At 32.0% G+C, this 24,689-nt stretch overlaps 1 protein-coding gene across 8 annotated transcripts in view; it reads right to left on the reverse strand.

Moving 5' to 3' along the window:
• The window catches only part of Mbd5 (methyl-CpG binding domain protein 5), a 409,185-nt gene that overhangs the window by 252,172 nt on the left and 132,324 nt on the right, over nt 1-24,689 (reverse strand). For all 8 annotated transcript variants that reach the window (XM_071619190.1, XM_027938016.2, XM_071619187.1 and 5 more), the window contains exon 2: nt 7,741-7,834. The gene's annotated coding sequence lies outside the window, so the exon portion shown is untranslated. The remainder of the gene's footprint in view (nt 1-7,740; nt 7,835-24,689) is intronic.

Raw genomic sequence — 24,689 nt, forward strand, 5'->3', positions numbered from 1 at the left:
CTAAATTAATAAAATTAGAGATGAAAAAGGAGAAATCACCACAGCCATCCCAGAAATCCAGCAGATCATAAGGGACTATTTTGAGAATTTATACTCCAATAAACTGGAAAACCTGGAACAAATGGAATCATTTCTAAACCAATACAATCTGCCAAAACTGAATTAAGAGTACATAGTACATAGAAAACCTAAACAAACCAACAATTTGCAATGAGATAGAAGCACTAGTCAAAACCCTTTCAACAAAGAAAAGACCAGGACTAGACAGTTTCTCAGATGAATTCTACCAAATCTTTAAGGAAGAACTAATGCCAATAATCCTCGAATTATTCCACATAATAGAAAGGAATGGAATGCTTCCTAATTCATTCTATGAAGCCAGTATCACACTCATACCAAAACCAGATAAGGACACATAGAGGAAAGGAAACTATAGACCAATATCGCTGATGAACATAGATGCAAAAATACTTAATAAAATAATAGCAAATCATGTTCAACAACAGATTAAGAAGACTGTACATCATGATCAACTTGGTTTTATTCCAGAGGCAAGGATGGTTAAATAAATGCAAATTAATAAATGTAATTCATCACATAAACAAAATTAAGGACAAAAATTACTTAATAATGTCAATAGACACAGAGAAGGCCTTAGACAAAATTTAGCAACCATTCATGATAAGAACATTGAACAACCAGGGATACAGGGAACCTACCTTATATATGAAAACCCAAAACTAACCTCATAGTAAATTTAGAAGAAATGAAAGCATTTCCTTTAAAATCTGGGACAAGACAAGGATATCCATTTTTACCACTTCTAGTTAATATGGTGCTAAAAGTCCCTAAAGCAATTAGGCAAAAGAAGGAAATAAAAGAATAAAAACAGGAAAGAAGAACTGCTAGAGCTAATAAACAGTAGTAGAGCAAAGGAGCAGGTTACAAAATCAACATACAGAAATCAATACCTTTCCTATGTACCAACAATGAATCTGTTGAGAAAGAAGTCAGAAAAATAATTCCATTCTCAATATCTCAATATCCACAGATCTGAGATATCATTTTGTTGAGCTCACTGAGAATGACACAGTCTAGGTGCTGGTCTTTCCCTAGTATCTTACATCTCTAAGAAAAACAATGAGCAGTTGAACTATATAAGCTGCCAGAGTAGCCAATATCCCCAGGGTGAAATAACCTTACAGGTTGAAATATCAAAACATTTAAGGAACACATATATTTTCAAAGAATAAAAACATATCGGAATTACAAAGTCTAAGAGAAGCAGACAGATCTGATGGTCCAAGATTTTAAAATTAGCTTAATAAACATACTAAAAGAGAAAAATTAACAAATTAACAAAATGTAGTAAGAACAGGAGGACAAAAAGGGAAACAGAAATATTAGTTCTGAGAAATACACTTGAAGGTTACAGATTAGATAAGTAGAATCAAAATGAGGAATAAATTAGTAAATTTGAAGACTAGTTTAAGAAAATCTTTAGGACTAAAGAGAAGACAAAGGAAAATGTAAAATAAGGCTAATGGATAGGCTTGCTAACATTTTAGTAACTAGAAACTCAAACAAATAAAAATATAAGGAAGAACATATTTGAAGAAATAATGGGGATAAATAGGACAAAGAGAGAATAGATTTTCAATATTCAGGGAAAAAAGTCTTAAAACCCTGAATTTTACATATTGCTATGCATTTATTCAAATGTAAGGATATAATAATATATTTTTGAGCATACAAAGTCTCAGAAAATAGTTTTTGATGAAACACTCAAATAGAAACAAATAAGATACTTAAAAATGTATTAAGTAATGCTGATAAAATATCTTGGCAGTCTTTTACAACAGCTAACAAAATGAAAAGAGAAGAAAATATGAGCATAGCAGTTAAAAATTTAAAGTAGATAACATCAATATGAGGGGTAAGAGAAAGTAAAAAGAGAAAGTCATGTTAGATGTACAAGAATCTTTTTTGGGAAGATATATAAATATCAAGGTTTGTTATTTAATAAGAAAGTATTAAAAAGAAGTAATGAAAAAAGTATGGGAAAATTGAAACGTTTAAGATGGTAGAAACACATTCAAATGTATAAAATTATAACTATGCTTATTGACTCTCTTCGTTTCCTTCTGTTTTTATTAGAGTGTCTGTGAATGTCCTGCTTATAATGCTGCTTTTTTTTTTTCTTTTTGAAGTGTAAATACCTTGAATTTTTGCATTGAAGTTACATGGTTGCTATCAGGTTCAAACTCAGAATATGAAGTGTAAATCCTCTAGTTAACTGCAATTTGGCACACATTCTAAAGGAGAGTAGGTGAGATAATTGCTAATATTTTCCTTGACCACACACTTCTTTGCACATGATGCCCGACTTATTATTTTTAAAAATATTTATCTTTTACTTGTAACTCAAATCAAGACAACAGTAAAAGATATAAGAAAATCTAGGGCATTATTAACCTGTTTCTTGTTATAGAGATGCAGAAAAATATTGTAGTGCAAGATTAATTATGGTATATGACACCAAGAGTTTAAGTCAAACAAGATTGGGCAAATCAGAGTCCCTTAGTCAGGGTTAGGACACTAAATCCCTGGTCAGTCCATAAGGTGATGATCATTTTGTTGGATGTGAGCACTGAGATCACCTAGGTAATTTTTTCACTCAAAGGGAATTGGTTCTGAGCTATACCCTCCTGAAGAAAGAACATCAGCTGCCATCAATACTCAAAGAAAGGGGAGTGGAAGAAGCTGAGAAAAAAAAGTAAATAGAACAATAAGCACTAAAGATGAATATAGTAGTCAAAGACATCTATTTCACAAATATGCCGTAGTTTTATCTCTGAGTTATAAGACATATTAAATAAATTGTAAATTCCTACCTTTTAAAGTTATTCCAGGAACAGAAAAAGAGCAAAACCTGCCCATCTCATTTTATAAGGTTAATGTCATCTTAATTATTATACCGCGCAAGAAACAAAATTATAGTGCATGTCACTTAAGTATGTAGATTTCAAAATTCTCAATATTTCTTAACAAAGCACACAATGCATAAAAATAATACATCATGATTAAGTAATACATCATGATGTAAGCTAAAAAATGTATAAATAATTTAACATTAGAAGTTCTATCCACAACTCACAACATTAATGCATCATAAGATAAATAACATATAATTATTTTATTTGAATGTATGTATCATAAAACATTTGATGAGATGCAAGAGCTATTTATAATAAGACTGTTTAACGAACTAGAAATAGAAGAACCTTTCTTAATTAGGTAAAAGTTACATATAAAAAACTTCATTGAATATTATAATTAACTGAGAAATCATGAGATGAAGATGCTTCAATTACACTACTACTGCAAAATAGTTCCAAAGAAACTAACCAAAAGAATAGAGAAAAGAAAAAAAAATGGGGTATTATGATGGGAAAGGTGGAAAAAAAACTGTCATTATTTACAAAGTGATATAATTCATCTCTCTTGGCAAAAAGAATAATCCATTATTCCCCTTCTGGGTCTATTCCCTAAAGACCTAAAAAGAGCATGCTACAGGGACACTGCTACATCGATGTTCATAGCAGCACAATTCACAATAGCAAGACTGTGGAACCAACCTAGATGCCCTTCAATAGATGAATGGATAAAAAAATGTGGCATTTATACACAATGGAGTATTACTCTGCATTAAAAAATGACAAAATCATAGAATTTACAGGGAAATGGATGGCATTAGAGCAGATTATGCTAAGTGAAGCTAGCCAATCCCTAAAAAACAAATGCCAAATGTCTTCTTTGATATAAGGAGAGTAACTAAGAACAGAGTAGGGTCGAAGAGCATGAGAAGAAGATTAACATTAAACAGGGATGAGAGGTGGGAGGGAAAGGGAGAGAGAAGGGAAATTGCATGGAAATGGAAGGAGACCCTCAGAGTTATACAAAAGTACATACAAGAGGAAGTGAGGGGAAAGGGAAAAATAATACAAGGGGGACAAATGAATGTCAGTAGAGGGGGCAGAGAGAGAAGAGGGGAGGGGAGGGGAGGGGAGGGGAGGGGAGGGGAGGGGAGGGGGGATAGTAGAGGATGGGAAAGGCAGCAGAACACAACAGACACTAGTATGGCAATATGTAAATCAATGGATGTGTAACCGATGTGATTCTGCAATCTGTATATGGGGTAAAAATGGGAGCTCATAACCCACTTGAATCAAAGTGTGAAATATATCAAGAACTATGTAATGTTTTGAACAGCCAACAATAAAAAATTAAAAAAAAAAAAAAAAAGAATAAGATTTCAGCTGGGTGTGGTGGTACAGACCTGTAATCTCAGCAACTTGGCAGGCTGAGGCAGGAGGATTGCGAGTTCAAAGCCAGCCTCAACTACCTAGTGAGGCCCTATGGAACTTAGAGAGACTCTGTCTTAAAATATAAAAAGGGCTGGTGACGTGGCTCAGTGATTAAACACCCCTGGGTTCAATCCCTGGTATTATTACTATACTACTACTACTACTACTACTAGGGTTCAGCAATGTTGCTGGAATTAAGAACCACTTCAAAAAACTCAGTATCATATATAATATGCTATATATATAATATAATAATATATAATATAATATAATATGCTATATATATAAACTATATATAGTTTATATATTTAATTAAAATATTTTTATATCTATTGCTGTCACAGAAATGCTACTGAGTTTATATATATATAATATATATAAAATAATATATATATATATAATATAATATGCTATATATAAACTATATATAGTTAAAATATTAAAAAATATTTTAATTAAATATATAAACTATATATAGTTTATATATTTAATTAAAATATTTTTATATCTATTGCTGTCACAGAAATGCTACTGAGTTTTCTGAACTGGTTCTTAATATTTAAAGAGCATGATGCACAAAATTTAAAAGTTTAAGGATGGAAATACATTTGTTTTATATCTCAACTAACAGGAAATTAATATTTAACTTATATAGCAAATTCCTACAACATAATAATCAAGATATAGGAACCCAGATAAAAAAATGTATAAAGAATATAAATAAGCAATTTCAGAAGAAGCCTTAAAAAGCAGACAAATGTATAAAGAGAGACTCAAACTCAATAGTGATAAAAGAACTCAAAACAATGAGTTATAAAATTACACATATTAGACTGAAAACAAAACAGAGCTAGATAATGCTAATGGTTTGCAGGAATGAAGAGGCTACCAGGAGTATGGACTGAACCATTTCTCTGCGGGAACATCTGATAGGATTTTGTCAATTTACGCATAAACATATATCCCATCATCTAGCAATTCTGCTTCTGGGAATATATTCCAAAGAAATCCTTGCAAAGTCCCATGATAGGATAAGTATGAGCATGTTCATCAATGGTATTGTTTGTGACACAGGGAACTGGAAACAACTTGGGTGATATTCACTGGGGAAAATGGACAGTTAAAACAGGACAGCTATCAACCATAAAATACTATGCAGCCATTATAAGCAATGTAAACACAGAAACATAAATAAATGTTTAAACATAATGTTAAATAAAATAGAAAACAGACTGAGATACAGTACAATTAATTTAATATTCAAAAGCTGGGTGTTTATTTAAAAAGTATAACGCATAAAATTAAAAAGTTGAAGCATGGAGACTTTTTTTCATATCTAAAAATATCAGGAAATTAATATCTAGCTTATATAACAAATACCTACAACATATTAATCAAGATACAGGGACCCAAGTGAAAAAAATAAATAAAGAATATGAATATGCAATTTCAGAGGAGGAACAATACCACTTTGCATATTTACATTTTAGGTATAAAAATTGGGGAGGGAAAAGGGGACAGATGGGTGAGACATACTCAACTGCTAGAGGACAACTGTTGAAGTTGAAAGATAGGCACATGACATTTCATAATATTATTCTATTTTATTTTTATTAATTTGACATTTTTCATATAAAGATATTGTAAAATAGGGGCTAGGGTCGTGGTGCAGTGGTAGAGTGCTCACCTAGCGCATGCGAGGCCCTAGGTTCGATTCTCAGCACCACACTAAAAAAAAAATAAAGGTATTGACAACTAAAATTAAAAAATAAATAAAAAAGATACCCTAAAATATACAATAATACTTACATGAATATATAAGCAAAAAAGAATGCTATAATTGATATTATTTTAGAAAATCATATGAAAATGGTTTCCTATGGTCAGAGGAAACTACTGGAGATGGGAGTAAGAGAATCTGAGATGATTTTCATGACCAATAATAACAGTGTGCCATGAACTGAGAAGTGTGATAAACTATATTTCCTCTCTGTGCAAAAAGGTCCATTACATTTTTTTGTATCAGAAGGATCTGATTTAGACTTATCTAATCATTATAATTCAAAAAACAATTAAATAGCTGTTCCAAGTAACCAATTTACAATATATAACTATGGAAATAAATTAGAAATAAGTAATATGACTTATTTTTTAAAATAAAATAATTTCTGACAATAAAATTCATCACAGAAAAGTAGCAAAATCACTAAGCTGATAACCATAAATTAAAGAGGAATAAAATAGACTTGAAGTACTTGTACTCTAAAAGAATAAAGAAAAATAGAACAAAGGAAAAAAGAAACTGCACCAGAGGCCATAAACTGTTTTACTGGGTTCACACAGTGGCAAAATTGGATTTTTTCAAAGACAAAATCTTACACTGTTATTGAAATATTAAGGTTTTAAAATCCAAACTTCTGGTTTCTTTGGGAAAAGAAAATAAGGTTTGATTTTGCAGCCTCTCATTTCCACTCAGCAAGAATCCTAGAGCTGAATAGGAGTGTCCCATTTATAGGCCACATACTTTCTGGACTTTCATTGTCCCCATCTGGCAAACAATCATTTAAAGTAACTTTTATGAGGTTTGTACCCCTTGTATCACACTTGAAATGTTATCAAAATGTAGTCTGAAATGTATAGTAATGAAAGCATATAAGCAATCACAGAAGGCATGACAGAACACACGGAGTGACAGGATATGCCAGGTGAGGAAAGTCATGAAATAATGAAAAGGGGTCTGGTATCATAGGTACCATGAGTACATGAAACCATGACAGGGTTTTCTGGAGTAGGTAAAGAACAAACTCTTAATGTGTTAAAAGGAACTGATTAAATACATTAAAAGGAAAACAAGGGGCTGGGATTGTGGATCAGTAGTAGAGCACTCACTCGCCTGGCATGCATGAGGCAATTGGTTCGATCCTCAGCACCACATAAAAATAAAATAAAGGTACTGTGTCCACACATATATATAATAATTAATATTATAATAACATATATATATATATATATATATATATATATATATAAAAGAAAAAGAAAACAGTGGATGACAGTAGATTTGTTTTATTTTTTCAAGTTATACTCTGTAAAATGTGCTCATGGGTTTCATTGAAGCTACTTCAATTATTATTTATAGTTGGTTTTCTCCCTCCATAACAACATGTCATTTTTAATCAATTGGTTATTATAAACAAAATAGGATACTTCCTGTTAAGATGGTATTAAGGCATAAAAATTGTTTCTGAATATAAATGGATGTAGATGTGAGTCAGTTAGATTAGGCCAGTTATAAAAAATAAGCAAATTTACAAGTTGAAATTATAATCAGATAACCCTAACAATTACTTATGAGGCTTTAGTTATTACTTACCTTGAGTGTCTAACTTCTAAAGATTTTGTCTGTAAACCATAAACCCTTCAAGATCTATTTCATATATGCAGAAAATGACATCTCCAAGGATCATCTAGAAAAAAAGCATAAGAAAATGTGAATTATAAGTAGTTTCATTTATTTTAAATACAAGAGAAAATCTTTGAAAAATTTTAAATAAATGTAATTATAAATACATAGATTCTGATCTCCTATATAAACGTTGTCCCACCATAGGAAATACTTTCCTTGTTCAAAGTTATTACAGAAATATATTCTTGATTACATTTGAACCAAAATCAGAACGGAAATCAACAAGTTCAATATTCTGTTCTCATGAATATCCTTATCACTTAAACTTCTCATTCAGCACATTACACCAACTTAGGAAAACAGCAGAAAAGGTCTTTTTAAGAGAAAATTCTTCAGAGAGAATGTTCTTTGCCCCAAAAACTCGATTTTGATTGCCTGACAATGCAGTTAAGGAAAAAGGATTGGGACCCTACTGTGCAATATCTTTAATATATGGTTTTGAGTACTACAGATTCTCAAGCCAAACATAAATGATTTTTGAATTAGTGTTGTCATTGTTCTTTTTGGTCACTAGTGTAGATTTCTATTTCTTAGCTGCAGCTATACACTGAAAGCACTTGAGGCACTTTAAAAATAAATTAAGTCAGTTGATTCTTAGATATTCTGATTTAATTATTACAGAGTGGGAGCCGGGTCCTAGTTTTTCTTTCCTTTTCTTTTCTTTTTTTTTTTGGTACCAGGGACAGACCCCAGAGGTGCTTAAACACTGAGCCCCATCTCTAGCCATTTTTATTTTGAGATACAGTCTCACTGAGCTGTTTAGGGCTCCATTAAGTTGCTGAGACTGGCCTCAAACTTAGATTCTCCTGCCGTGGCCTCCAGAGTCGCTGAAATTATAGGCATGTTTTAACCAACCTAGGTTTTTCTTTTTTTAAGTTAATTAAGGAAGGTTATCCTTTCTTCTGGTTTAGAAACAATCTCACAGGAACTATTGGCTTAGTTTCTACATATTAATAAGACATTAAATTCTATAAAACATCTACAGAAGTTTATGAGATACTGACACTTGTTAATCTATTAAATATACAAAATGACTTCAAAAATTTCACCACACACACAAACATACACAAATATACTCCAACAACCATGTGATACATGACAGTACATGGATCCAAGCATGATCTAATTGGTAGTTGCAGGAAATCTCACTATAAGACATTTAAGGACTAAATGTGGTACTTCAAAATATAGACCTTCAAGTGACATACCCAGAGATTCTGATTTGTGAGAAATAGTCTGAGGTCACAGATTCTCTCTCTCTCTTTTTTTTTTTTTTTACAGGTATCCTTGGTTTTTATAAAACAGGTCTACTAGCCAGGCATGGTAACACACACCTGTAATCCCAGTGGGAAGCTGAGACAGGAGGATTTCGAGTTCAAAGCCAGCATCAGCAAAGAAAAGGTGCTAAGCAACTCAGTGAGACCATGTCTCTAAATAAAATATAAAATAGGGTTGGGGATGTGGCTCACTGGTTGAGTGTCCTTGAGTTCAATCCCCAGTACCCCCAAAACAAGAACAAAAAACCCCGCGTCTATTCTTCTTGTAAAAACAGTGTTCTAAGCATTTGTGAAAGCTATTACTAGACTCATTATTTGCATTTATAAAAACAGTTTTTGACTTTTAATTTTATATTTCTTCTTTTAGTTTTCTTTCTTTCATTAGTAAATTAGAGTTATACATAATAGTTGGATTCATTTTGACCAAATCATACATGAATGGAATTTAATTTATTCCACTTCAATCCCCAGTATTCCTCCTTTTTCTCCCCTTCTCCTTCACCCTATTCTACTTCCTCTACTCTACTGGTCTTCCTTTCACTCATTTGTTTATTTATTGTCAATTGGTGTTTATAGATATACATAAAGGTGGAACTCCCTGTGGTATACTTAAACAAGCACATAGTGTAATCTTGTCAAATCCATTCCACATTTCCTCCTCTTTCTGGTCCGTCTTTCCTATTTCTCGATCTCCTTCTACTCCACTGATCTCTATATCTTTATGATATCTGACCCTGTCCCCTTTCCCCTTATTTTGCTCTAGTTTCTATATATTATAGAAAACATTCAACCCTTAATTTTCTTAGTTTGGCTTATTTCACTTAGCACGATGTTCTTTATTCATTTATTGGCAAATACCATAATTTCGATCTTCATGGCTGAGTAAAACTCCATGTGTTACATATACCACATTTTCTTAATCTATCACATTGAAAGGCATCTGGTTTGGTTTCATTATTTGACAAGTGTGAATTGCTCTGCTATAAACATTAAGGTAGCTATATCACTAGAGTATGCCAATTTGAATTCTTTTGTACAAAGACCAAGTAATGGGATAGCATGGTCATATGGTGGTGTCATTCCCAGTTTTTGAAGGAATTTCTATACTGTTTTCCAGACTGACTGGAATAATTTTCAGTCATATCAACAATGTATGAGTGTACCTTCTCCCCAAATTCTTTCCAATATTTATTATTATTTGTATTCTTAATAATGGCCATTCTGACTGGAGTGAGATGACATTGTATGCAGTTTTGATTTGCATTTCCCTGATTTCTAGAGATGTTGAACATTTTAAAAATAAATTTGTTGGCCATCTGTTCTTGTTTTGAGAAATGCTTGTTTAGTTCTTTTGTTCATTTATTGGTTTTTATTTATTTATTTTATTTTTTGGTGTTAAGCTTTTTGAGTTCTTTATAATATCCTGGATATTAATACCCTATCAGAAGAGCAGCTACAAAGATTTTCTCCCTTTCTGTAGGCCCTCTTCATGCTCTTAATCATTTCCTTTGCTGTGCAGAAACTTTTAAATTTGAAGCCATCCCACTTACCGATTCTTAGTTTTACTTCTTGAGCTACATATTTTGTTAATAAAGTTGATGCTGGCACCGATATGTTGGAGTACTGATATATTCTTTCTTTTAGAGGCTGCAAAGTTTCTGGTCGAATTCCTAAGTCTTTGATTATTTTGATTTTACTTTGGTGCAGGGTGAAAGATAGGGAACTAGTTTCACTCTTCTATATATGGATATCCAGTTTTGCCAGCACCATTTGCTAAAAAAGATATCTTTTCTCCAATATATATTTTTGGCACCTTTGTCAAGAATCAGATGCCTGTAAGTATGTGGGTTTGTCTCTGTATCTTCTATTCCACTGTTCTTTGTGTCTATTGTTACTATAGCTCTGTAATACGAGATTAGGCATTATGATCTCTCTAGCATCACTCTTCTTGCTTAAGATTGCTTTGGCTATTCTGGGCTTTTTTTCTTCAAAATGAATTTCAGGACTATTTTTTTTTCTAGTTCTGTGAAGAATGTCATGGATATTTTGATTGGGTTTGCATTGAATCTATATACCACTTTGGATAATATGGCCATTTTGATAATATTAATTCTGCCTATTCTAGAACATGGAATAACTTTCCATCTTTAAGGTTTTCTTCAATTTCTTACTTCAGTGTTCTATAATTTTCATTGTAAAGAGATTTTACTTCCATGGTTAGATTAATTCCCAAGGTTTTTGTTGTTGGATTTCTTTCTTTCTTTTTTTTTTTTTGAGGTTATTGTGAATGGAGTAGTTTTCTTCATTTTTTTCTCAGCACAACTGATGTTGGGGTATAGGAAAGTTATTGATGTATGCTATTGAGCTTGTATTCTGCTACTTTCCTGAAATCATTTAACTTCAGGTAGTTTCCTGAGTCTTCTAGATATGGGAACATGTCATTAGCAGTAACAGATAATTTGACCTGTTTTCATTTATATCCCTTTAATTTCTTGTCTGATTTCTAGGGCTAGAGTTTCAAAAAAAAAAAAATATTGAAAAGGAGTGGTGAGAGTGGACATCATTGCCTTAATACTGATTTTACAGGAAATTTTTTCAATCTTTCTCCATTCAGTATTATGTTCGCTTTGGGTTTGTCATGTATAGTCTTCATAATGTTGAGGTGAGTTCTTTCTATCCTTAGTTTCTCCAACATTTTAAACATAAATATTTGCTGGATTTTATTAGAGGCCTTTTCTCCATCTATTGAGATGATCATATGATTATTGTTCTGAGTTATACTTATGAGGTGAATTTTATTAATTGATTTGCATATTTTGAAGCAAACTTGCATCTCTGGGCTAAAACCCACTTGAGCATGGTGTATTTAATATCTTTTTAATGTGCTACTGAATGTGATTTACTAATGTTTTATTAAGGATTGCTGCATCTATGTATATCAAAGATATTGGTCTCTACTTTTTTTACTTGATGTCTAAAAGTTACATTTCTAAACTTAAAAGATAATCACCAAACCTACTGGTTTAGCAATGATTTTTGAACAGAAAGTAAACATAACTTTGGCAATAATTCAATGTAGAAAAACTAAAATAATGTTTACAAATTATAGACTTTGTAAGCCCTGCTACCCTCATAAGTAAATGGTGTAGTAGATAATCAGTAAAAATAGAAATAGAAATAGAAAACTAGGCTATATTCTATAATGCAATACTTAAAAATGCAATACTTAATGCAATACTATAATGCAATACTTAAAAACCTCATTTATAACTCATTTTAAACCTCATTTATAACTAGAGATATGACCTCAAAGCTTCAGAATTTAAATTTTAAAATTCATGGTGGCATGGGGAATTGGGATACACTTCTATAATATCATTTTTTCCTACTGAAATACAAAAGGCAAAATTTTTATAGAAAACGTCTTGAAACATTTTCCTCTAGAACACATGTACACTAACATTAAAAAGGCTGTTAACATTTTAGTTTTGAAAAATCTTATAAACAGGTCCATAAATATTTTGTAAGAAATATAATATATTCTCATATATATACCTTTTAAGATCCCATCAGAAAAAGATAATTTTAATAAACAAAGCTACCTGAGACTTTGCTATACATAACAATTATGGTGACCTGTATAACTAAAAGACTACTAAATTTTACCACTTATCTTCCTTACCTAGTTTGGAAATTATTATTTCTTTGCATGACTGCACTCCTAATGGTCTCTGGTTTTCTGGCAAGTTAAAATCAATATATTTTATAACTAATTTTTTCCCTATGTATTTTAATAGGAACCAATGGCTTTGTAAATTACACATAATGCTCTACATCAGAAAAAAATCAATCTATTACATTATTTTCTAACAATTAAAAAATATAAGTTTGTGTATACTATGATTAATTACCACCAAAGTTTCATATAAATTGTTAAAACTTCTTCCTTACATTTCAATTCATCATTACTAGCTTACATTTATTGAGAACAATCCTAAGAAGTGTTATTCTCATCTAAAGTTTATGCTTAAAGAAACTGGAGAGAGGTAGGTAACTTGCCCAAGGTCCCACAGTAAAATTAACAAAGGTATTTCCAGAAGGACCCATTAAATAAATTAAAATCTCCCACAGCTCTAGAAGCCTCATTAACATATCTTTGTAGCAAGTTTTGGTTTACACCCACTAACTCTTTGCAAGGTTTTTCTCATCTGCAAAGGGAATGCCAAGATGCTTCACTTCTAACTTTTTCTTCCTGGCAAAAAAAAAAAAATGTCTTTGAAGTCTCCATTTAGTTCTATATACATTCTGTTTTTTCTGTGCAATGTAAACAATGTAATAAAGCCTCTGTGATACTAAAGGTTTATTTTAAAAACCTTAGTCTAACTTGTGAATGTATTGTTTTATGTGCCTAATCACATTAAAAATTATTTGCCATTGAGATGTAAATTTGTGGTTTTAGCATGTTATCAATTCCCTTAGGAAAGTATGCTATCTTAAAATACTATTACAATCCCAATTTTAAATTATGGCTATTTGGATAAGAAAAAATAATGCTTTTTTTTTTTAACTTCTCTTAGCTATTGGTCTATATGTAAACAAATTTTTACACATGATTTTTTTTTGATGGATACAATATTTATTTTTATGTGGTGCTGAGGATCAAACCCAGTGCCTCCCTTACACCTGCTAGGCAAGCACTCTACCACTGAGCCACAAACCCAGCCTGGTGATTTGTTTTCATATCATTATTAAGTATGCAACTTCCACATCTCTTAAGATTCCATTCATTTTGATCCAATGAGCTACTTTAAAAAAAATTTCTAATTCAAAGATTGCAGACTTGGTTGAATGGAAACAGCTCATAGCAAAAAATTGTAAGATAAAATAAAATCTCAGGTTCTTTATTTCAACAGAAATCAAACATTCAAAGAATTAAAAATATTTTTAGCCTATGTTTGTTTTTTAAAAGATTTCATATTTCTTCAGCATAACAAGACCTCTAATCATGTTATCCATGAAAGATTTCTTTTTTCAACTGTTTTTATATCAGATAAATTTTAGTTTGTGGAGATTCAAGTCATTGTTTAGTACCAATTAAGAGCATTAGTATTTATATTCCAAATTACTCTTCTAATGGACCTTGAATTATTTTTTATGGTTTTAATGCAATATTTATATTTTTGTGGTAAAGAACAGAAGAGTCCTTTATTAGGTATCCCTAAATCACTTTCAAGAACAAAGACTCAAAGGAAATTTTAAATCCTGTCCACCATAAGATTTTTCTTTAGCTTTCTTTCAACATGTCCATATGACCTAACTTCAGTAACATGTCCAGATGATCTAACTTTTTATATATTTAAAGTGCAGAGAAACTGAAATTCTATCTATGAAAGTTAACACCACTCAGGGTTAACTAAAGTAGTAATAGGAAATGAAATATTTTTATTGGAGAAAGTAAAATAAAAGCATTTTTCTCCGTTTTTTTTTTTCCTATTAGCATTTCCTAAAAGTGTTCACTGAATCTGTAGAGGGTATCTCTTAAGCTGGAATAAATAATGAATTTGGTTCTGAATTACTTAGGGAATACTAGTGATTTCTGTATGTAATTATATGCAAATACCTTCAGAGCTTTCTCAGAGAGAAAGAAGTACAATATTTTGCCAAATATACTAGCAAGATAATACATTTTAACATTATGGCCATAATAAATTCACTTTTAGCCTTGTTATCTTCTTGGGTTTGCTGACATGAGAGACAATTAATGAGCTAATAAGGTTGGGACCCAGTGAATGGGCTAGTTACTCATTCTTTAATTCTATATAGACTCTACCTGACTTCAAAAATAATATTTTTGAAAATTATTAATTCAAAACTTAAGAATGAAAAGCTGAATATATTACAAATAAAAAAGGATTGGGAATTGAGATGAATGAACATGAAAGTCCATGTTAATAGGTTTAGAGTCACTGAAACAAAAATTTCAGAAGGGATAGCAAATGAGACATGATCAATAACAATTCATGTATCTTAACTTTAGTAATCATTTCCATTTATTCTTTCCTGTTCACTAGAACTTTTCAGATATTTTTCTAGGGCAGTTTCACAGAAATACTTATAAAATTATTTGGAATAATATTTTATATATATTTATATATATACATATGTCAGTGACCTTGCTATCTCCTCCATCCAAATGTTTGCATCCTTTTAAGCTTATAATTAGGATTATGTAAATGCTTTTTCATATATTCTCAAGTTCTTTTTTAGTCACTCTTGAGTCCTGACTCATTGGTTTCTCTTATACATTTCTAACAGCAAATCTCTTTTCAATGGAACACAGTTTGAAATTCCAGGTTCCCTTTTCCTACAGCAGCAACCTCTTTTTTAAAAAATTTTAAATTGATGTTTTAAAAATAAATGATAGCGGAATGCATTACAATTCTTATTACACATATACAGCACAATTTTTCATATCTCTAGTTTTATACAAAGTATATTCACACCAATTCGTGTATTCATACATATACTTTGGATAATGATGTCCATCACATTCCACCATCCTTGCTAACTTCCTACCCCCTCCCTTCCCCTCCCACCCCTCTGCCTTATCTAGAGTTCATCTATTTCTCCCATACTCCCCTTCCCTGCCCCCCTATGAATTGGCCTTCTTATATCAGAGAAAACATTCGGCATTTGTTTTTTGGGGGGATTGGCTAACTTCACTTAGCATTATCTTCTCTAACTCCAACCATTTATCTGCAAATGCCATGAGCAGCAAGCTCTTTTTTATGGCTTCCTTAAAAAATTACAATCATTGACATCATCTTCAGTTTTTAACCAAACATCACATTTTTTTGTCATATGATCATCAAAGGGAATTATCTACATTTCCAGAATGCTAGAAATTAAATATTTTTTATGCTAGAAAGTTCTACATAAAAGGAAAAAGAAGAGAAGAAATTCAATAGTGACAACCACTGCTAATTATACTATTTAGGATTTTGCTAAAAATATAAATACAATTACTAGAGAAGAGACAAGGGTATCAAAGAAGGAATTTAAGCATCAGAGGGTATATTTAAATTCCCTGAATCATGATAACCTTAAAGGTCCCTTCCAACTCCAAGATTTTAGTCACTAGAAACTGTATAAGCAAACAAGAAAGCAAAGGCGCACACAAATTAAACACCAAAGCTATAGTGCCCCCTCTTAGAGGCACAAAACTGAAATTATAATCATTTAATAGGATATCATGAACTGTAAAAAAAAAAAAAAAATTCTAAAGCAACATGGCAAAATATAAGCATCAATATACTATTAACTAATATTTTTAGCTAAATAGAGAGTTAAAAATAAGTATTATAAATTGTTGGAAGGCTAACATGACAAAACAAAAAAGTTAGCAAATTTAAAAACCGCAAAAGAATTCTTTAGCTCAAGCACAAGATTTCTTGTTGATGATGAAAGAGAAAATGAGACTATGATGCTGAGTTAAGAAAGTAAGATAAAGAAATGAAGAACTGAGATGAGAGAGAGAGAGAGAGAGAGAGAGAGAGAGAGAGAGAGAGAGAGAAGCAGAGAAAGTGAGAGATACTTTTGTTTTGACTGACAAAAATTAGGAAGTCCTAAGGAAGGGCCACAATAGTGTCAAATATGTTAATGGTAACGGTATTTTTAGGCCCATAAAACACTAGTACTGTAAAGCAAAACACTATTATAATGACAAATTTCATCGAGCTATTCTAAATATACTTCAAATCCTTAAAACAACAATAACAACAGCAACAACAAAAAACAACATCAGATTCAAAATATAAAGCATAATGCTTATTTACATTTTGGTAGCAAAAATGATACTAGGTCAAAAAGTAATTGCAATGTATGGAAATGAAAAAATGACTAGGATATTGTAGAAATTAAAGCAGATAATATCAGATCTCAGAAAGTCTTTTTAGAAGATGCTTCCATTATAAAAACAAAATCAATGAAGTTGATAATATTAACTAATTAGTATTTGTTAATTTGAGGGAAAACTAGAGGGAAGATACATTTGAATTAGCTTATAGAAAATTTTAAATAAATACATTTTTAAAAAGTATGTACCTACAAACTATTCTTTTGGAGTATCAAAAGGAATAGCTTTATAAAACAAAGCTATAAATTAAAAAAATGTAGCATATAAATTGCTTACATGTAAAGGTCAAATCATACTAAAAATGTTCTGTAATATTAACCCCTTTCTTACAGTATTTATGACATTGAAAATGAGATAAAAACAATCTTTTTATAATATGTAAGAAGAGTTAAATAAATTTAAGATTATCTGAAATTAGTTTTAGACTACTTTGTTTACATGCCTCAGTGAATCCCACAAATCCCTAATTTACTTAATCTACCTGGAAAGCTTCTGATAATGAAGGGATTTGAAATCAAGCATATTCTTCTCCTTGCTGATACCTGTTCTTTGGGACATCTCTTTCTAAAATAGAGCAGGTTCTTCTCTGAGGATTTCTTCAAGTTACCAAGTGTCATAGTGAAATTCTTAGTAGCTCCGGTATGTAAGTCACATAAATGTATATTTTGATGTTACTCCTATGCAACCATCCTTACAGCTGCAAATGTTCACCAAACTCACCCTTTACATTTTTTCACACCCTCATCTATTGTTGAATGTTACACTAAAGGACATCTGGTGATGAGGCTCATCTTTTAGCCAAAGTGACTATTTAAGTTACTGCCCCTCAAGTATTTATCTGGATTACACTAAGCCAACAATACACAGAAAAAGACGAACTCTTATTATTGGAAATAAATCTTCAAGAGATGATTTTTTTAAAATTTTATTTGCCAACATGGCTGACTATTTCAGTAATATTTTTTGTTGCTGTAACCAAAAGACTCAGATAAAAACATTTTTAGAGGTGGAAAAGTTAAAGAGAGCTCAGTCCACAGATGGCCAACTCTATTGCTTTGGTTCCAGATGAGGCAGAATATCATGGTGGAAGAGTGTGGTGGAGGAAAGTAGGTACTTCTATATGTTAATGGTAATGGTATTTTTAGACCCATAAAACACTAGTACCATAAGGCAAAACACTATTATAATGACAAATTTAATGGCCATCAGGAAGAAGACAGAGAACTCCTCTCACCAGGTACACAATAAAAACCCTAAAGGCATAACCTCAGTGACCTACCTCCTCTAGCCACACCTCAAATGCCTACAATTACCACCCAGTTAATCTGTATCAGGGGCTAAAGCCATTGCTTAATAATCATTTTGCCTCTGACCATTCTTGCATTCTCACACATGGACTTTTGGGGGACACCACATATCCAACCATTACACTGACAGAAAACAAAAACCAAACAACCAAGTAGCTGCATGCTGGGAAAATATGAAGTTATAAAAGAAAGGAATGTGAAAGAAAGAAAGGTAGGTAGGGAGGTAGATAAGTTCCTGTATAATCCATACAAAATCTACTGTAATTTCTAATAGGCATAAAAAGTAGTAGGGAGAAATGCAAGAAGTATATATAAGTTCTGACATGTCAACACACTGAAAAAATAAAATGGGAAGCAGAAAAAATGCAAATACACAGAAAAATGGAGTATGGGATTATCCTCAGTGGTGTTGGAAAAGGAGGTCAGTTAATGTCTTTGAGTGTCAAAACAGATAGCACTTGGGGGAAAACACCAGGCTCTGACTTTCTGCAAAATTTTAGTTCAAACACTTATAACAGTAAAAGAAATCATATTATGTAAGGAATTCTGTGAGCCAGCAAAAATGCCTGATTTTATCATTTCTGGAAACAACTATCTTTCACCAAATGAGACCAATATTTCAAATTCTACCAAGAATAGCTCAATATTATGTTAACCTTCTGAATAATGAAGTCTTAATAGAGAAAAAACACACTAATGCAAAAGTAAACCATTTTATCTGGATTACACTAATTATCTACAGGAATAAAAAAAGAGGAGGATCTTATTGATGGTGTTAGATGACTGAGAAATAAAAATGAAATCTGAATATGAGTAAGTGTAAACCTTAAATATTTCTGCATGACTCTTGTTTATCATACTTTTTATGACAGGACTGTCCTGTTAACATTTTTTTGAGATGCAAAAAAGGAATATTATTTTAAATTTTATAGCTTTAGAATTTCAAAAGCTATAGAAATAAAATGTGAAGTATTTCCAGATACTTGGTCAATCTCTCTGTGTTTATAAAGAACTGAACCAACATGCATAAAAGTAACTATTCAAATGTTTAAACCACATGTTGTCAGCCATTTTGGTCTAAATGAGTGACTTAAGTCACAATACCATCTCTCACAAATAGCTTTACTGCTTAAAATTAATCAAAAACTAAAAGTTCCCTATAAGGCTATCATTTTTAATGCTATGGTCTTCCAATGATTTCTTACTATTGAGCATATAGCTATAGATACTGTTGACAGATATAAAAGATACTATAATAAAATGTACCCCATTTAAATATATATAATAGAGTTTTAACTTGGTAAAGAAATCACAAAACAATATGTGGAAGTGAAACAGTATGGTGGGTTCATTTTCAGTCAATATTGAATATAAAATATGTAAAATATCTATTCATTGGCTGGCTACTACAGAGAATACCTAACCATAGCAATTGAGGCAAATATAAAATGAAATATTCAATTCATACCTAGAGAAAATAATAAAAACAAATTACATTCAAAGTAACCAATATTTTGGCAATGTATGCCTATACACAGGGTTGTGTCAGATGAGGCTTATCTTTTTATTGTAAAAAATGTCAAATATTGGTAATTTCATGATTCAAATGCAAAGTATTAGAATTAACAGTGTAATCAGCTTAATTCTGATATAGTGTATTACAAGTGGGTGAAGAAACAATATTTTCATTACCTAAAATCTGTAATTCAATTTTTTTTAATAAAAAAAAAAGACACAAGGAGGTAGAGAGAGAGGAGGGGAGGGGAGGGGAGAGGTGGGGAGGGGGGAGGGTGGAGGATGGGAAAGGCAGCAGAGCACAACAGACACTAGTATGGCAATTTGTAAATCAATGGATGTGTAACTGATGTGATTCTGCAATCTGTGTATGGGGTGAAGGTGGGAGTTCATAACCCACTTGAATCAAAGTGTGGAATATGATATGTCAAGAAATTTGTAATGTTTTGAACAACCCACAATAAAAAATTAAAAAATTTAAAAAAAAAAGACACAAGATGATAAATATTAGTGGTTTCGGTTGCTTCTTATACATGCATGTAACATAATTTGGTCAAGCTGTCATGTACAACTATAATGTGTCAATAAAAAATATGGAAAAAAATCATGATGTTTCAAGGTTGATTTTTGAAGACTTAAGTGTAATAACTAGAATGCATTTCCCCATGATAATCACTACATAAATGTTATTATTGTATCATAATAATTTTACAAATTCTAATTTCTAATTTTACCCAGAATATACTATTCTTGACATGAAAAAATTAACATACATTAAGCTGGGGATGGTTAGAGGCCCTGGTTTCAACACCCTGTACCACATAAAAAATGTGTGTGTATACACACACACACATACATATATATATATATATATAGAGAGAGAGAGAGAGAGAGAGAGAGAGAAAGCGCACATTTCTATTCACCAGGCACTATTCTAAACACTGCATATTTAAGTTATTTAGTCCTCAAACAATGTTTTATAGTTAATATGCTTTTACCATCCTCACTTAACAGATGAGGGAATTAAGGGAAACAGGTCAACTAAAATGCTATAGGTCACGCCACTATTTAGTGGTAGAACCAGGATGGGACCCAGATAATTGTGTTGTAAGTCCCTTCCTAATCCCAATATGATACTGGCATTGGAGTTCTGTGAATGGTAAAATGCTAAGATTTTTAAATAATAAAGTCATTTTAGTAAATACATGATAGCTTCTCCATGTGTGATAAAGACAAAACTGGTCAAGCTGAGCAAAAGACAAAAAAGGTATACTGGATTTATCTTACATACAGTGGCTAGAGAAAAAGCAAGCTGAAACAGACAAGGCTTATGAAGATATAAAGTAAAATGCCTATTGTCAAAGGTTTTAAATGTTATCCAAGTTTCATCACAGTTAATGTTCCTGAGAAGTTACCTTTCCTTTTCTAATCTACATATATATCATCAGCTTTTACAGACTATTATGTAGAGGATGAAAAATACAGCAGGACCTGGGATCCCTGACATTGGCTTGATCTCTGTTTTTTTTCAGAGGAAGAGCTTTTTTATTTTTTAACATAGTTTCAAATTGGTTTTGGCCTACCAACCTTAGTCTGGTACTGGCTTGGGCTTCTAAAACTGATCTATTGCCAGTAACTATGCTCTTGCTTGGAACCTTCCCCAGAGATGAAGAGAACAGGCTTATTTGCTTCGAAGGGGTTAAGCTCTCAGCCTTCTCCAGGATGCCCTTATTCTTAAGATTACATCTGATTTTTCTTTTACACTAAGATTTTGAGTGCCCTGTGACCATTTCCGGCTTTGAAAGACTTATTTTTAAAATTTATATTTTGGTGTGCTACAATGATTTTCATTATAATGCTCTTAGTATATTTAGATTGCTCTTAATACTTTCATTTGGCCATTTTATTACATCTTCTTTTAGTATCAAGGTAGCTGTTACATATTTTATTAGTTTATTTGGTACATTACATCTCTGAATATTAGGTTTTAGTCTTAGGATCTTACTTCTTTACCATTTTTATTGTTTTCAATTTTAACTGCTCCTAAACATTTATGTTTGAGTATTTTAAGGGTATTAAGGTTTTATTTTAGAACACAGATCTCGGTAAACACTTTGTTAGAAAGACATACTTTTTTTTTTTTTTGGTAAACATACATTTTTCCTTACTTCCAGTGTCAGGACTTTACTACTCATATTGATTTTAGTATTTTAAAATTGCGTTTAGAATTTTACTAAAAAGATGATCATGTAAGACCCTTTTATTCACATACCTTTGGTAACTCTTACTGGTATTTAATGGTTGGTAATTTTAATCCTTTTGGGCTATAAAATGTGGAAAGTAATCTATTATACCAAATAGTTGTCAATTTTTTCAATAATTTATCATAACAGTATAAAATAAATAATCACCCAGCTGTCTTATTTTAGGTTCCCCAGAAACAGACCCTGACACAAGGGATGAGTCAACACATTTATTTGGGAAGTTCAGAAAAACTAGAAGGAGGGTGGAAATGTGATAAGAGAAGCACCAGCAGCTAATATAGGGCATATTATTAAGCTAGCTACCATGAAGGTCAACTGAAGCTTAATTCCATGGGGAAAATTTTGGCACATGCTGCAAGACATGTCTTAAGAATTGCTTAAGCCAGGGCCAAGGAAGCTGGGGTATTTACAAGGCAAAGTTTGCCAATCATTCACTGCTTAATGTCTTTTTCCAGTGGCTTCCAGGAACTCAAAGGCAATCTTATAGCTTACATGCAGGAGCTGGCCCTTGGAAGGCTGATGTGCACAAAAAAGAAAGGGGCTCTACGAGCATGTGTACAGAGCATTCACATTACTATAAAAGCAAAATCATTAGGCACACATAATCATTACAGTGGTGATGATGACACTCTGAATGTGGGCAAAATTTTGACAAAATAGTTTATCTTCAAGCAGAAGGTATGCTAAAAATAGCTAAGTATTATCAGTAGAAAGGCAGTTTTCAAATTCTCAAATTGAATGTTAAAAAAAATATATGAGCCAGGTTCTTGGATACAAGGGACAAAGATATGTTCAAACAATATCAGTCTATGATCTCTTTGAAGAAATGTCCTTACAGATCCCTGCAATGGCCCAAACTATAGCAAGGATAATAACCAGGATCAACTATATGAAGCATCACCCCAATAGCCTAGCTATTCCTTCAGCAAATAGAAACATTCCTATTTTTAACTTGAAGGTAGTGATTTTTTTTTCTTTTTAAGTATGGTTTAAAGTCATTTGGAAGATTCAAACATACTTTGAATGGATAATTCCTCATATAAGTAAAACTTAGTAAAAAATTTTGAATTTTTCCTTAGCTGTCTAAATCCTTTCTTGGTCCCTCCTCTTAGTAGTCTTGTGACTTGAACTTACAACTTCCTTTTTTGGGGACTGCTCCATACCACTCCAAAATCTCACATATGTGACAAGGCAACAATGTTTGGAGGAGAAATGATTGGGTTATAGCTTTAATACAATCCCTGATGCCATTAACTGAGTGGTAACTGGAGGCAGTTGGGGTGGCTGGAGGAAGTGGCTCACTGGGGGCGTGGATACAGGGCATATATTTTGTATCTGGAGGTGGAGTCTCTCTGCTTTCTGGTCATGCTGTGATTCCTTTCCCTCTGCTGCACTCTCCTGCCATAATGTTCAGCCTCATCTCAAGCCTGGAGGCATGGAGCCAGCCTTCTATGGACTAAGACCTCTGAAATGTAAGCCCTAAATAAATTTTTGCTCCTTTTAAATTGTTCTGGTCATATCTTTTATTCACAATAGCAAAAATGCAGACTAAAACAGTGAGATAGTGTGTTTTTGTTCACATACTGCCCACAATGTGTTTTCATTACACAGTAGTAATGTTTGGAAAATGAAATGTATCAGTAAAAAAGTTAATTATAGGGCTGGCTTGTGGCTCAGCAGTAGAGTGCTCGCCTAGCACGTGTGAGGCCCTTGGTTCAAGCCTCAGCACCACATTAAAATAAAATAAAATAAAATAAAGGTATTGTGCCCAACTACAACTAAAACATATATTTTTTTAAAAAGTTAAGTATATGTAAATGACATATCTGTATTAAGACCAATATTTGTAGTAGGTATGAAACTAAATTGTGGATATAATTAATTTTTGAACAAAACATGGACGAAAAGGTGGAAAGCAGGTAAGTGTGTAAAAATGAACCAATGACACTTCCCAGTATACTGTTATGCTGTAAATCATACTTCTCGGGTCAATTATGCAGGCATTTATTTCTTTTGACTTACATTTTCATAATATAGCTGCAAAGCATCAAGTCTATTGCTACTGCAGAGAGAAAGCAGTACCCGCAAATTTGTCAGGGTACCTCTAATACTATACAGATTTCTTTGATTATCAGTGTTGAAGTGTGGGTGTAGGACTGGGAATGGGTTTTGGGGAAAGGGTAGGCCTAATGAAGTAGAGATAGCAGGAACTGAGAAGGGTGGAAGATTAAATTAAGAAAAGGTTTTCTTTCTCAAAATGAAGTCTGGAAAAGAAATATAGTTCACTAAACATACACACTTAAGGAAAAAGAAACAAGAATGTATTTTTTGTATATTTTAAAAACAACAGTTTGCAATATAAACAATCATTTTAGATAGAGCATGACTAATATTATCTCAAATTTTAATAACAATAAATAGCTATAAATAGAAATTTATAGCTAGAAGGAACCAGATCAATCCTTGAAACTGTGGCCTTCCTTTTCAAGATGTAGAGAACACAGAACATAAAGGTTGATTTCTGAAGGTCAGAGTCAGTGACAGAAGATTGCCCAAGATCCAGGTTTCCTCATTTCCT

Source organism: Marmota flaviventris, chromosome 11, assembly GCF_047511675.1.
Source record: "Marmota flaviventris isolate mMarFla1 chromosome 11, mMarFla1.hap1, whole genome shotgun sequence".
NCBI classification, from domain to species: domain Eukaryota; kingdom Metazoa; phylum Chordata; class Mammalia; order Rodentia; family Sciuridae; genus Marmota; species Marmota flaviventris.